This window comes from Anolis sagrei, chromosome 2, assembly GCF_037176765.1.
Source record: "Anolis sagrei isolate rAnoSag1 chromosome 2, rAnoSag1.mat, whole genome shotgun sequence".
Lineage (NCBI taxonomy): Eukaryota > Metazoa > Chordata > Lepidosauria > Squamata > Dactyloidae > Anolis > Anolis sagrei.
Genome location: NC_090022.1, coordinates 124,833,279 through 124,842,550, shown reverse-complemented (window position 1 = coordinate 124,842,550; position 9,272 = coordinate 124,833,279). Strand labels below are relative to the sequence as shown.

At 41.2% G+C, this 9,272-nt stretch overlaps 1 long non-coding RNA gene across 1 annotated transcript; it reads right to left on the bottom strand.

Annotated features, from left to right (window-relative positions):
* Nucleotides 1-2,636: 2,636 nt before the first annotated feature.
* On the bottom strand, nt 2,637-8,833 carry LOC132768528 (uncharacterized). Its single transcript, XR_009630718.2, has 2 exons — nt 8,586-8,833; nt 2,637-2,945 (listed from the first exon to the last, which is right to left on the bottom strand). It is a non-coding gene; the product is annotated as an uncharacterized lncRNA (long non-coding RNA).
* Between the last annotated feature and the right edge of the window lie 439 nt (nt 8,834-9,272).

The window sequence follows — 9,272 nt, the reverse complement described above, 5'->3', positions numbered from 1 at the left end:
TGTTTTTCTTCAGATGATGAAACAGTGGCAGTTGCAAGAATCAAGGTCTTTATCTGCTTCAAGTGAGGTCAAAAACCAATAGAGGAGGCCATTAAATTAAACACAGAGCCCGGACTGTAGCTCTTTGAATCCCTGCTGGCTGAGGATTCTGGTACCTTTAGTCGAAAGAAAGAAAGAAATCCACAAAAGTCTTATTCATCCAACTGCCTATGCAATTTGTTCTTGCTTCTTAAGGAAGTGGCTTACAAAGCCCAGTGGACAGTAATGAGCTTTGCATTTAAAAGGGCCTAAGTTCAATTTGTTGTACTTCTGGATGGTACTGGGAAAAAATTATATTTGCAAGCTTTGAGTGGGAAGCAGGTAGATCCACACCTATTGGTAGTCCTATGGCCTGTTGGCAGAAGATGAGCATGAATATCTGTCTCTAGACTGTTTAGCCACAGCAGTGACAAAATGCTTCCAGTGTCTTACATTCCAACCATCCCAATTTGGTGGTGAGGTTTCTAGTTAATCCTGTGTATCATACCACATTTTCAAAATGTCACCTATTCTCTCCTCTTTCCACTTTCTCCATTTGTCAAAATCCTGAGCTCAAAATTCTTTAATTCTAATATATATATTAGCACCAAGCTGTGGCTTACTGATATTTAAAATCAAAATACAAAACCAATCACAGTTGAACTTGAATGTTTAAAGTCTAACACTCTCAATGTAGATGTCCTAATGGTCTGATGCAATATAAGACAGCTTCATGCACCTGCATCTCCATGAGTTATGTTGGATTGAGTTGTCAAGACGCCCATCTGGCACAATGTTTCAAAGCTGCCAGCTGTGTTTTCAATGCTGACACACCTTTTGGCTGAGAAAATCTAGCTTCTTCGCTATGGCAGATGGCAGCCAAGCAAAAGGGACCTCATTTTTTATAAATGTGCAGGTTGACAATGCCAGTAGTCAAGCCTCCCTCTTTCTCTTTCATGAACCACTGATAGGTTGCACACCTATCCAACAGGTCTGGCCACATAGAGACTTTTCTAATGATGCTCATTTTCTGTAATACGAAATGCAAATTGAGCTGTTTAAGTTTCTTTCCAGGTTGTTTCAACATATGTTTTGCTGTCATTTCTATGAATCGCACACTTATGTGGTGAATTGGCGGGGCAGCAGCCAATCCTGGTGCCCTGCCTCCCCGCAACGCTTCCCCATCACACAGAACATCATACAACACAGAAACAAGGGGACAATGAGAATTCATGGTAAAGCAGCTCACAGTTGTCAACAAGAGCTCTGAGCTCATCTTTAAAATAGGTTTTGAGCTTATCCTACCCTATCGGATGTTATGGCTGTCAAATTGAAAACATGAATAACTGAAGTGCATAGTACTCCAGTGTTCTGAGCACAGCATTGTAGGATGCTTGCACCCCAGATGATCATCGGAAGTGAACATGTTATGGGCGTTGTGCGACTCCATGGACCAACTGGGACACAAGCATCCTACGACCCTTGAAGCCCCCTTTGTGAGGCAGTCCTTAGAGCCCAAGAGCTAGTGGTATTTTTACACACAAGGCTTCATGCAGATTTTGTTTGCTTGTTTTTCTTTGTAGGCAAATGTCAGGTCTACATTGGGCAGAATACTATGCACTTCAGTTATTCATGTTTTCAATTTGACAGCCACAACATCCGATAGGGTAGGATAAGCTCAAAACCTATTTTAAAGATGAGCTCAGAGCTCTTGTTGACAACTGTGAGCTGCTTTACCATGAATTCTCATTGTCCCCTTGTTTCTGTGTTGTAATGCAAGGGTGCTAACATACCTGTTCCCAACTGTTTTTGAACTTAAGCAGGGTCAGATCTTGGGTGGGAGAAAAATGGGGATTTCAAAGTAGGATAAAAGGAGAAGCCTCCCTGGTATCTTGGAGAATTGTGGCTATTAGAGGAATTAATGGCTTAGCATAGTGTAAGTTTAGATACAACAATGGCTTGGTTCAACTATGTTCCTGTTTGGGGTGAGGAATCTGGTGTCTCCTTACCCCCCTTGCCATAGGCAGATTAATGTCAGAGGCATGGATCATTGGCTCCCTGTTCAAAGCACCTTTTGGAGATTCTCTCCCAATCCTTGGTGAAGAAAGTGAGAATGGAAGAATTCAGGTTTGTTCTCTTGAAGGACCAGTAGATTCTGTTTCATTCAGTTTTGCCTTCTTCATATAGAGCAGATGAGAAGGTAGTTGAAGATCTGGTCTCCTATCAGAGGGGACAAGTTTAAAGGCAGGGCAGAGAGGGGAAGACTGCAAAATCATTACAGACCAGGTTAGGTGTTCTCTCATGGGATCGGATTCTGTTGGTGCTTGCTTTTGATATTTTCTCTGTGCAGGAAATTGGCTCAGACAGTGATGAGGGACCTACAGACCTATGATGATCTTAAGACAAGATTATCATGGGGGTCTCTGGCAAAGTTTGTTCAGAAGACATTTGCCTTTGTTTTCCTCTGAGACTGAGAGTGATACTTGCCCTAGATCACCCAGTGGGTTTCCTTGGTGAAGGAGGGATTCAAACGCTGGTTTCCCAAGTCACAGTTCACTTACACCATGCTGGTTCTCACAGAAGAAGATACTTTAAAAAAATAAGTAAACCAATATAAGTCATTTACCAAGATAAACTCTTTAAATACATTTCCACCTCAAAAGTGAATCATGTTTCCTGGAAAGGAGTTTATCTCATCCTGTCCAGAGACAAAATTACAGGCTTACAAAGTGTGAACTTTGCCTTTTGAAGGGAACACACACTAGTGTTTCTAGTTTCCGTTTCACAATGTCCTGATTGTGGGTACACCGTCACACATGCCGAGTGGCTCTCATTGCTCCTGCCTGAGATGGAAGTCAAGGATGTGACACTTTGCTCCCAGCCTTGAGCATTCATTTGGAAAGAGAGTTGTCAGGCTTATTCCGGAGCTATATAGGAAAACAAAACGGAAACAGGAATGCTTTAGGAATGAAATCAGAACAAGGTCATAGTATTAGCTGAGCTGGAGCTTCTTCCAAGATGACTCAGAAACTAGGAACCATTCTTTCAGATCATTTAGGCCAAACTAGATGTAAAATGCAATGTGTATATCCTCAGAGTAACCCACAATGGAATTTCCTTTGAGATATACTGTATACCATATAAATAAGACTTGCAAATGTAGCTCATATTTACTACCTAATTTGTTGTTGTGTGCTTTTGAGCTGTTTCCCTATCACTCAATCTCAGAATTGTATTGTCAAGATTTGTTCACGGGGACTTTGTCATGGCCTTCCTCTGCAGCTGAAAGAGTGTGATTTGCCCAATGGTTTTCCATAGCCACCCTTCAAATGAGAATCCTCAGTGTGGTTCAATCCCATTCCTTGTCTCCATTTCAATATATATTGGAATCCTGGAGTCCAAATTTCAGTAGTTAACAGCCTATAGATTTAAAATATTCTTATCTGTTGTTTTCTTTCAAGTCATTTCCAACTTATGGGAAACCTGAGGCAAACTTATTTTTTGAAAAATTTATACAGGGGGTGACTGGCTTTGTGTATTAATTCACTTTTTCCAGGCTGTGCTTCTCCTATATTAATTCTTCAATAGGAAACTTGAGGCATCACCAACCCCTGAGCTCAGATGCATCTGCTAATTTCATTTCCAAAAAGAAAGGAAGCTGGCACTAGAAAACTCTCCTGTGTGGGAGAATAATTTACCTTTCCAAAAAAAAAAAAAGCTAGAGGGGGAGGGCTGGAGGAGAAGAGGAATTAAGAGAAAGGCTTTAAAATATTCTCAAATAATGCAGAACTCAGAGTAAACAGGACATTTGAAGTATTTCATTTTGTAGTTTATCTCTCTGCGCATGTGTGTGTGCACTTTTGCCATGGCAAGTGCCAGCATTTAAGCCCCAAGAATATTCCATTCCCTCTTTGAGTAATTCTACTCAAAGACACTATAATGCAGCTTGAAGGTGGCTCAAGGGCTGGGTGTCCACAAAATGTTCACCTCCAATCTGTGCTGCAATATGCATTAAGTCACCAGAAAGTCTGGATTAAATCAAAAAATGCACTGCAGCTGATTAGAACATATCCCAAGCAGGACTCAAAACCAGGATGGGAAAATGCAGAGTACATGTCAGGACACTGCTATGCTGAAGCACTTTTAGAAACTCTGAAACACAGCTGGCTAGAAAGCAAATACCTACTCCCCCAGAAGAGAAGCCACATTATTCCCATGAAGATTCTCATTTTTTGACTCTTTCTTTTCATTTCCTGTGCCCTGCTATGGTCCAGCATTGATCCCAAATGGACATGGTTATGCATAGCAGAGCATCTCAGCGGACTAGGCAAGAAAGAAAAAAACCAACAACCCGTGGTTTGCTTCTGATCCACAATCAGTGTATATTGTGGCCACTGTCCCAACCCTGAACTGATTCCTGGGATGTTAATGTAGGTGCTTTGCAGTTTCTTCCTAAATGGAATTTAGTGCCTGTGTAAAACTTCTCTCTGTCTCTGCTTCTGAACTGGTGTGATATGACTGAGGGTTGAGGGCAGACAGATACCTGCATCATATGTGTATATGTGTGACTTCAAGTCACCTGCTGACCTATGGCAACACAATTAATTTCCTGGAGTTTTAGGTTTGGAAAACTCAGGTCCCTTCCACAAAGCTGAATAAAATCCCACATTTTCTGCTTTGAACCAGAATATATGGCAGTGTAGAGTCAGATATCCCAGTTCAAAGCAGATATTGTGTGATTTTCTGCCTTCATATTTTGGGTTATATGGCTGTGTGGAAGGACCCTTAGAGGTAGATTTACTAGTTTCTTTCTCGGATATATAGCCTACAGAAACCAACAGTCATTAGTGGCCTGTCATCCAAGTATGAAGAAGACCTGACCATCTTTAGCTTCCAAGATCAGATTGAATTGGATGTTTTTAGGATATTAATGGATATTAACTGCTTAGGGCTTTCCATTTTCCATCCTGATGCTAACTTTCACCGACCACTGAATGGCTGAAGCTGCATATCTTCACACCTAGGTGGCAAGCGTTGCCAGCTATTAAGCAAGCTATTATTGTACTAATGCTCAGTCAAACTTCACTGTTGACTGCTAAGTCAACAAGACATAAAATACTATCCCCCGCCCTTTCAAACTTTGTCTTTTAATCTACCACCGTGTAACATCCGCCAATGAAAAGCACCCCTTTATGCCTGGATATTCTGACCACTGAAATAGGGGGAAGGGTGTGTAAAAATGTTTATAGCATGAGCTCATGGAAAGAAAACCACTCGCTAGAATCTAGATTGCAGAGAGAGTGCCAGAGGAATTTCAGAATCCAAGCAGACCGAGGGCAACAGCATCACTGCTTTAAGCAAGTCCTCCCGACTGCTGTAATTGCTGATATTCTGCTCCGAGAGAGAGGGATTATCAGAGAATGTAATAATATAAAATTGACAGCATGCTTCACAGCTGAAACAAGATTGCATCTGTCAAAAACACAGTCCCCTGCCTTGCCCGTAATTCTAAAAATAGCATTAAATTGAATGAAGAACTTCATCTGCTCCACCCTGAGCCAAATGCAAACAGGAACTGTGAATCCCAAAGATAGCTTCCCTGCTGTGCTTTCTTAATCTTTTGCACTCAAGTGAGACATGACCTCAGACATGGTCAATTTTTATATCATGCTAGGAAAGCCGATCACCTTAATTTTGAGTAGCGCAGCCTAAGTAACATACACACACATACACACACATGCATGTCCAGATAATCCACATGTCCCTTTGGCCAACCAACTGATCCTTTTCAGACATGGTATTTATGTTACTTCATCCCAACTGCAAAACTGAGATATTCTTCAGTGCATTTTTCAGACAGAGAAGGATGCTTTATATCATTAGGCCATGTTTGCATTGGCTGTTTTACCCAAAATCATTCCTGAGAATTGTGGTCTGTTGTGACTTCAGAGTGACTGTGATGGCAGCCAGATGCATTGGGCTGAACTCGCTCTGTTACCACATTAATGTCCACTCCAGATAGTCAGGTTGGGTCAAGATTGCTTTGGCACCAGTGGACCATCACCTATAGTCCTCCCCTGCTGGATACAAAGCTTCCTGCAAGTTCTTGGCTGTCATGGTTATGTCAGAGTGCCTGTGCAACACAACCTGGTGCTTCTCCCTCTCACATAAAGTTGTGTAGCTGATCATCCAGTTCTTTAAGCTGGGGCTTGTGTCATGGGTGCAAATATATTTTCAGAAGTTCTCAAGTACATATGCTTTGATAGATTGCTGGTTGCTGAATGTTGTCTCCCTGCAGAGAAATCAGCCATAATGATAATTCTTCACAGATGTTTTGGGGAGAAAAACCATGAAGTCTATCAAGTAAATGACCATGCTCTAATACCTCACTCCCTGGTTCAGCTTTAACTCTGTCCTCCATGGCTTTCTATCAGTCATTATATTTCCATTAGAACTGAGTTTCCTGGATTTCACTGGAATTCACATATATTTAGAGAACCTATAATAGGCCTTTGGTATCCAGTGGGCTTTGTTCCAGAGCCCCAGTACATACCAACATTTGTGGATGATCATGTCCCACTATATGCAGTGTCACAGAAAGAGGATGCCCCTTGTATAAAATAGTATGATCAATGTTTATCCTTTAAGCCACAGCTGGGAACTCAATATGCTAAAAACACCAGATCTCTTCTGGTACTAGAAGTTAACCAGGATCAGCCCTAGTTAGTATTTGGATGGGAGAACTGTAGGCATTTTGTCAGAGGAAAGAACTGTCAAAAATATCTGAGTATTCTTTGCCTAAGATCTATTAAAAATTCATGGGATCACAACGTGTCAACAGGTAACCTGGACACATGCAAACACATACTTAGAGTGCCACTGGGCTTTCTTGGCATGCACACACACATGCACATGGTTGTGTGAGTAAAAGGGCATTTATATTTCTGCTTATGTAGCAGTTCAGTCTTGTAAAATAAGACGGATTCATAGATAATCATACAAGTTGGATTTTGAGTATACATGTTGCCTTGCAACACATTTATCTGCAATAAGAAAGTATTTGATCTTGGCAAACTGATATAGCAGGGAGGGAAGCTGTCTTTTTGTAGCTCAATTAGGCTGCCAAAAATACATTTTGGGTGGTGGTGGTTGTGGCGATTGTCCTTCAATTCTGAACATCATTAAGAAGCCCCCCTACCCTCCTTAAAATATTGCACTTTTGTTTGGTGCCCTGAGTATGTGATGAAATGTGGGGGCTGTGGAACAAATACCACGATATTTTCAGGTTCTTTCCTGAACTGCTCTCTCCACATCCAACCTTCTTCTGTGCCTCCCACACAGCAGCCTTTTTCTGCTCTGTTCTTCCTCAGGCAATATCCTCTCTCTGGAATTCAGTAGCAGTGACAGCTGAACCTTTGAAGCCCCAGCCTCTATTCTTGACCATGAGAGAGTATATTGGGTCCAAACAGTCCTCATCAGCCTACTTTATCTGTTTGGTTGTACATCTCCCCTGCCTCTTTTATTCTCAGGCTGCTCTTGTCTGTCTTCTCTTTGAAATGTGACTGAGGTGTTTTCTGGGTTATTTTTACAAGTTTTCCTGGCTTCTTAAAGCTTTCCCATAGCCTTATTATGCATGCTACATGTGAAAAAGAACGTTTTTTTCCTTGTTAGTTTCAAGAAAGGCTCATATTTACTACTCAAAATAGCACCTCTGCATTAGAGCCAATTCTATTAATTTAGTCTGCTTCGATATGATAATCAATATGGAAAAGGAACTTGCGCTTATGCTGTTTTTCTTGCTTACTGTTTTAATAGTTGGCAATGGAGATTTTTTTATCAAAATGTTTCTTAATATAAAGTTTCACAAAGGAGTTGTAAGCTTCCCCCCAGAAAGAAAAATTGAGAGAAATTCAATTGTCTCGATATAGCTAACTCCAACGGGTTTCTCTTTTCTGTGACCCTGCCCAGAGAACTTTTCTAATTGGACAGTACAATATCCATTGAATTGGAACGTACTCACATCACATAAAATTTATCAGTTTCTGAAATTGTCTAGTCCTTGAGGCAATTCTATAAGACATTTGTACAAGAAGTTACTATAGAGATGTGTTGGAGGACCTAGCAAATGTCTAGAGATGAGGTCTCTCTAGGAAATTTTTATATCTTCTAATGTGACTCTACAGTTATTTATGGAAAAAGTTGTTCATTTCAATAGAATTCACTAGGACCCCCAGTTTTCTAATTCCACAGTATGTTCAGGACCATATTCCCCATGGAAATGGGAGTTGTACTAACATTGCAATTGACTAATTATAAATAACATTCATTTCAGATGAGCAAAACTGTAAATGCACAAGAGATTGTGCCCTTTAAAATATGAGCTGATCTCAACAAAATCCTTGGTGTCAGGTAAATAAAAATGTATGATGCAGCACCAGTATACTTCACTGTGTATGTAATTAGGAAATGCTAGATACATTTAGAGGGAAAGCATTAGAGTAAATTTTTGCGGGCCCAGGTTCATCTGGGGGATGGAATATGTTATCAAGCATCAGAAACAAACTCACCAAGGCTTCACTCCCCCTGCCACATTCCAGCTTCTCTGGAGGTGGTTTTGGATTCTTTTATATAACAGTCAGGTGTAAAACCAGCCTGGTTCCATGGGATAGCTGTAAATTAAGATATGAGTCAGACATGCTCCACATTTAGGCATTTCCTCTGGAACCGCCCAGGTCCTGGACACAGGGGTGTCCAATTCATGAGCTAATGCTTGTCTCTCAATGACATACAGCCTGGAAGCATTTGGGAGGAGAAGTGGACCCTGCCCAGGAGAGGAAGAAAGAGAAGGCGAGGCTCCTGGCCTGATCCTCTATTCAGTCATATGTATGTCCTAACTGTGGACATGGTGATCTCAGGACAATCCAGTCACTAAAATATCCACAAACATGCAAACACATTTGCCAAAAAGCCCTGTGAATGGGAGAACCACCCTTCCTGGAGTAGTAGTCACACACATTTGCCTCCCCACCCTACCCCAATGCAGTTGTTTGCACTGACATGGTTTTATTGTCGTGCATTAGTTCTTTTCCTCCAAACAAAGGAAGGAACAAATGTCTCTACAATTCTTGGCAGTAAAGGCTAGGAGAAGCTTACTCACTTCTAGGAATGCTGGAAGTCAAGGGAGCACTTGGCAGCACCTCTTGGCATTCAGTGACACAACAGCCTTTCTCTATGTGACTGTGCATTTCACTTCC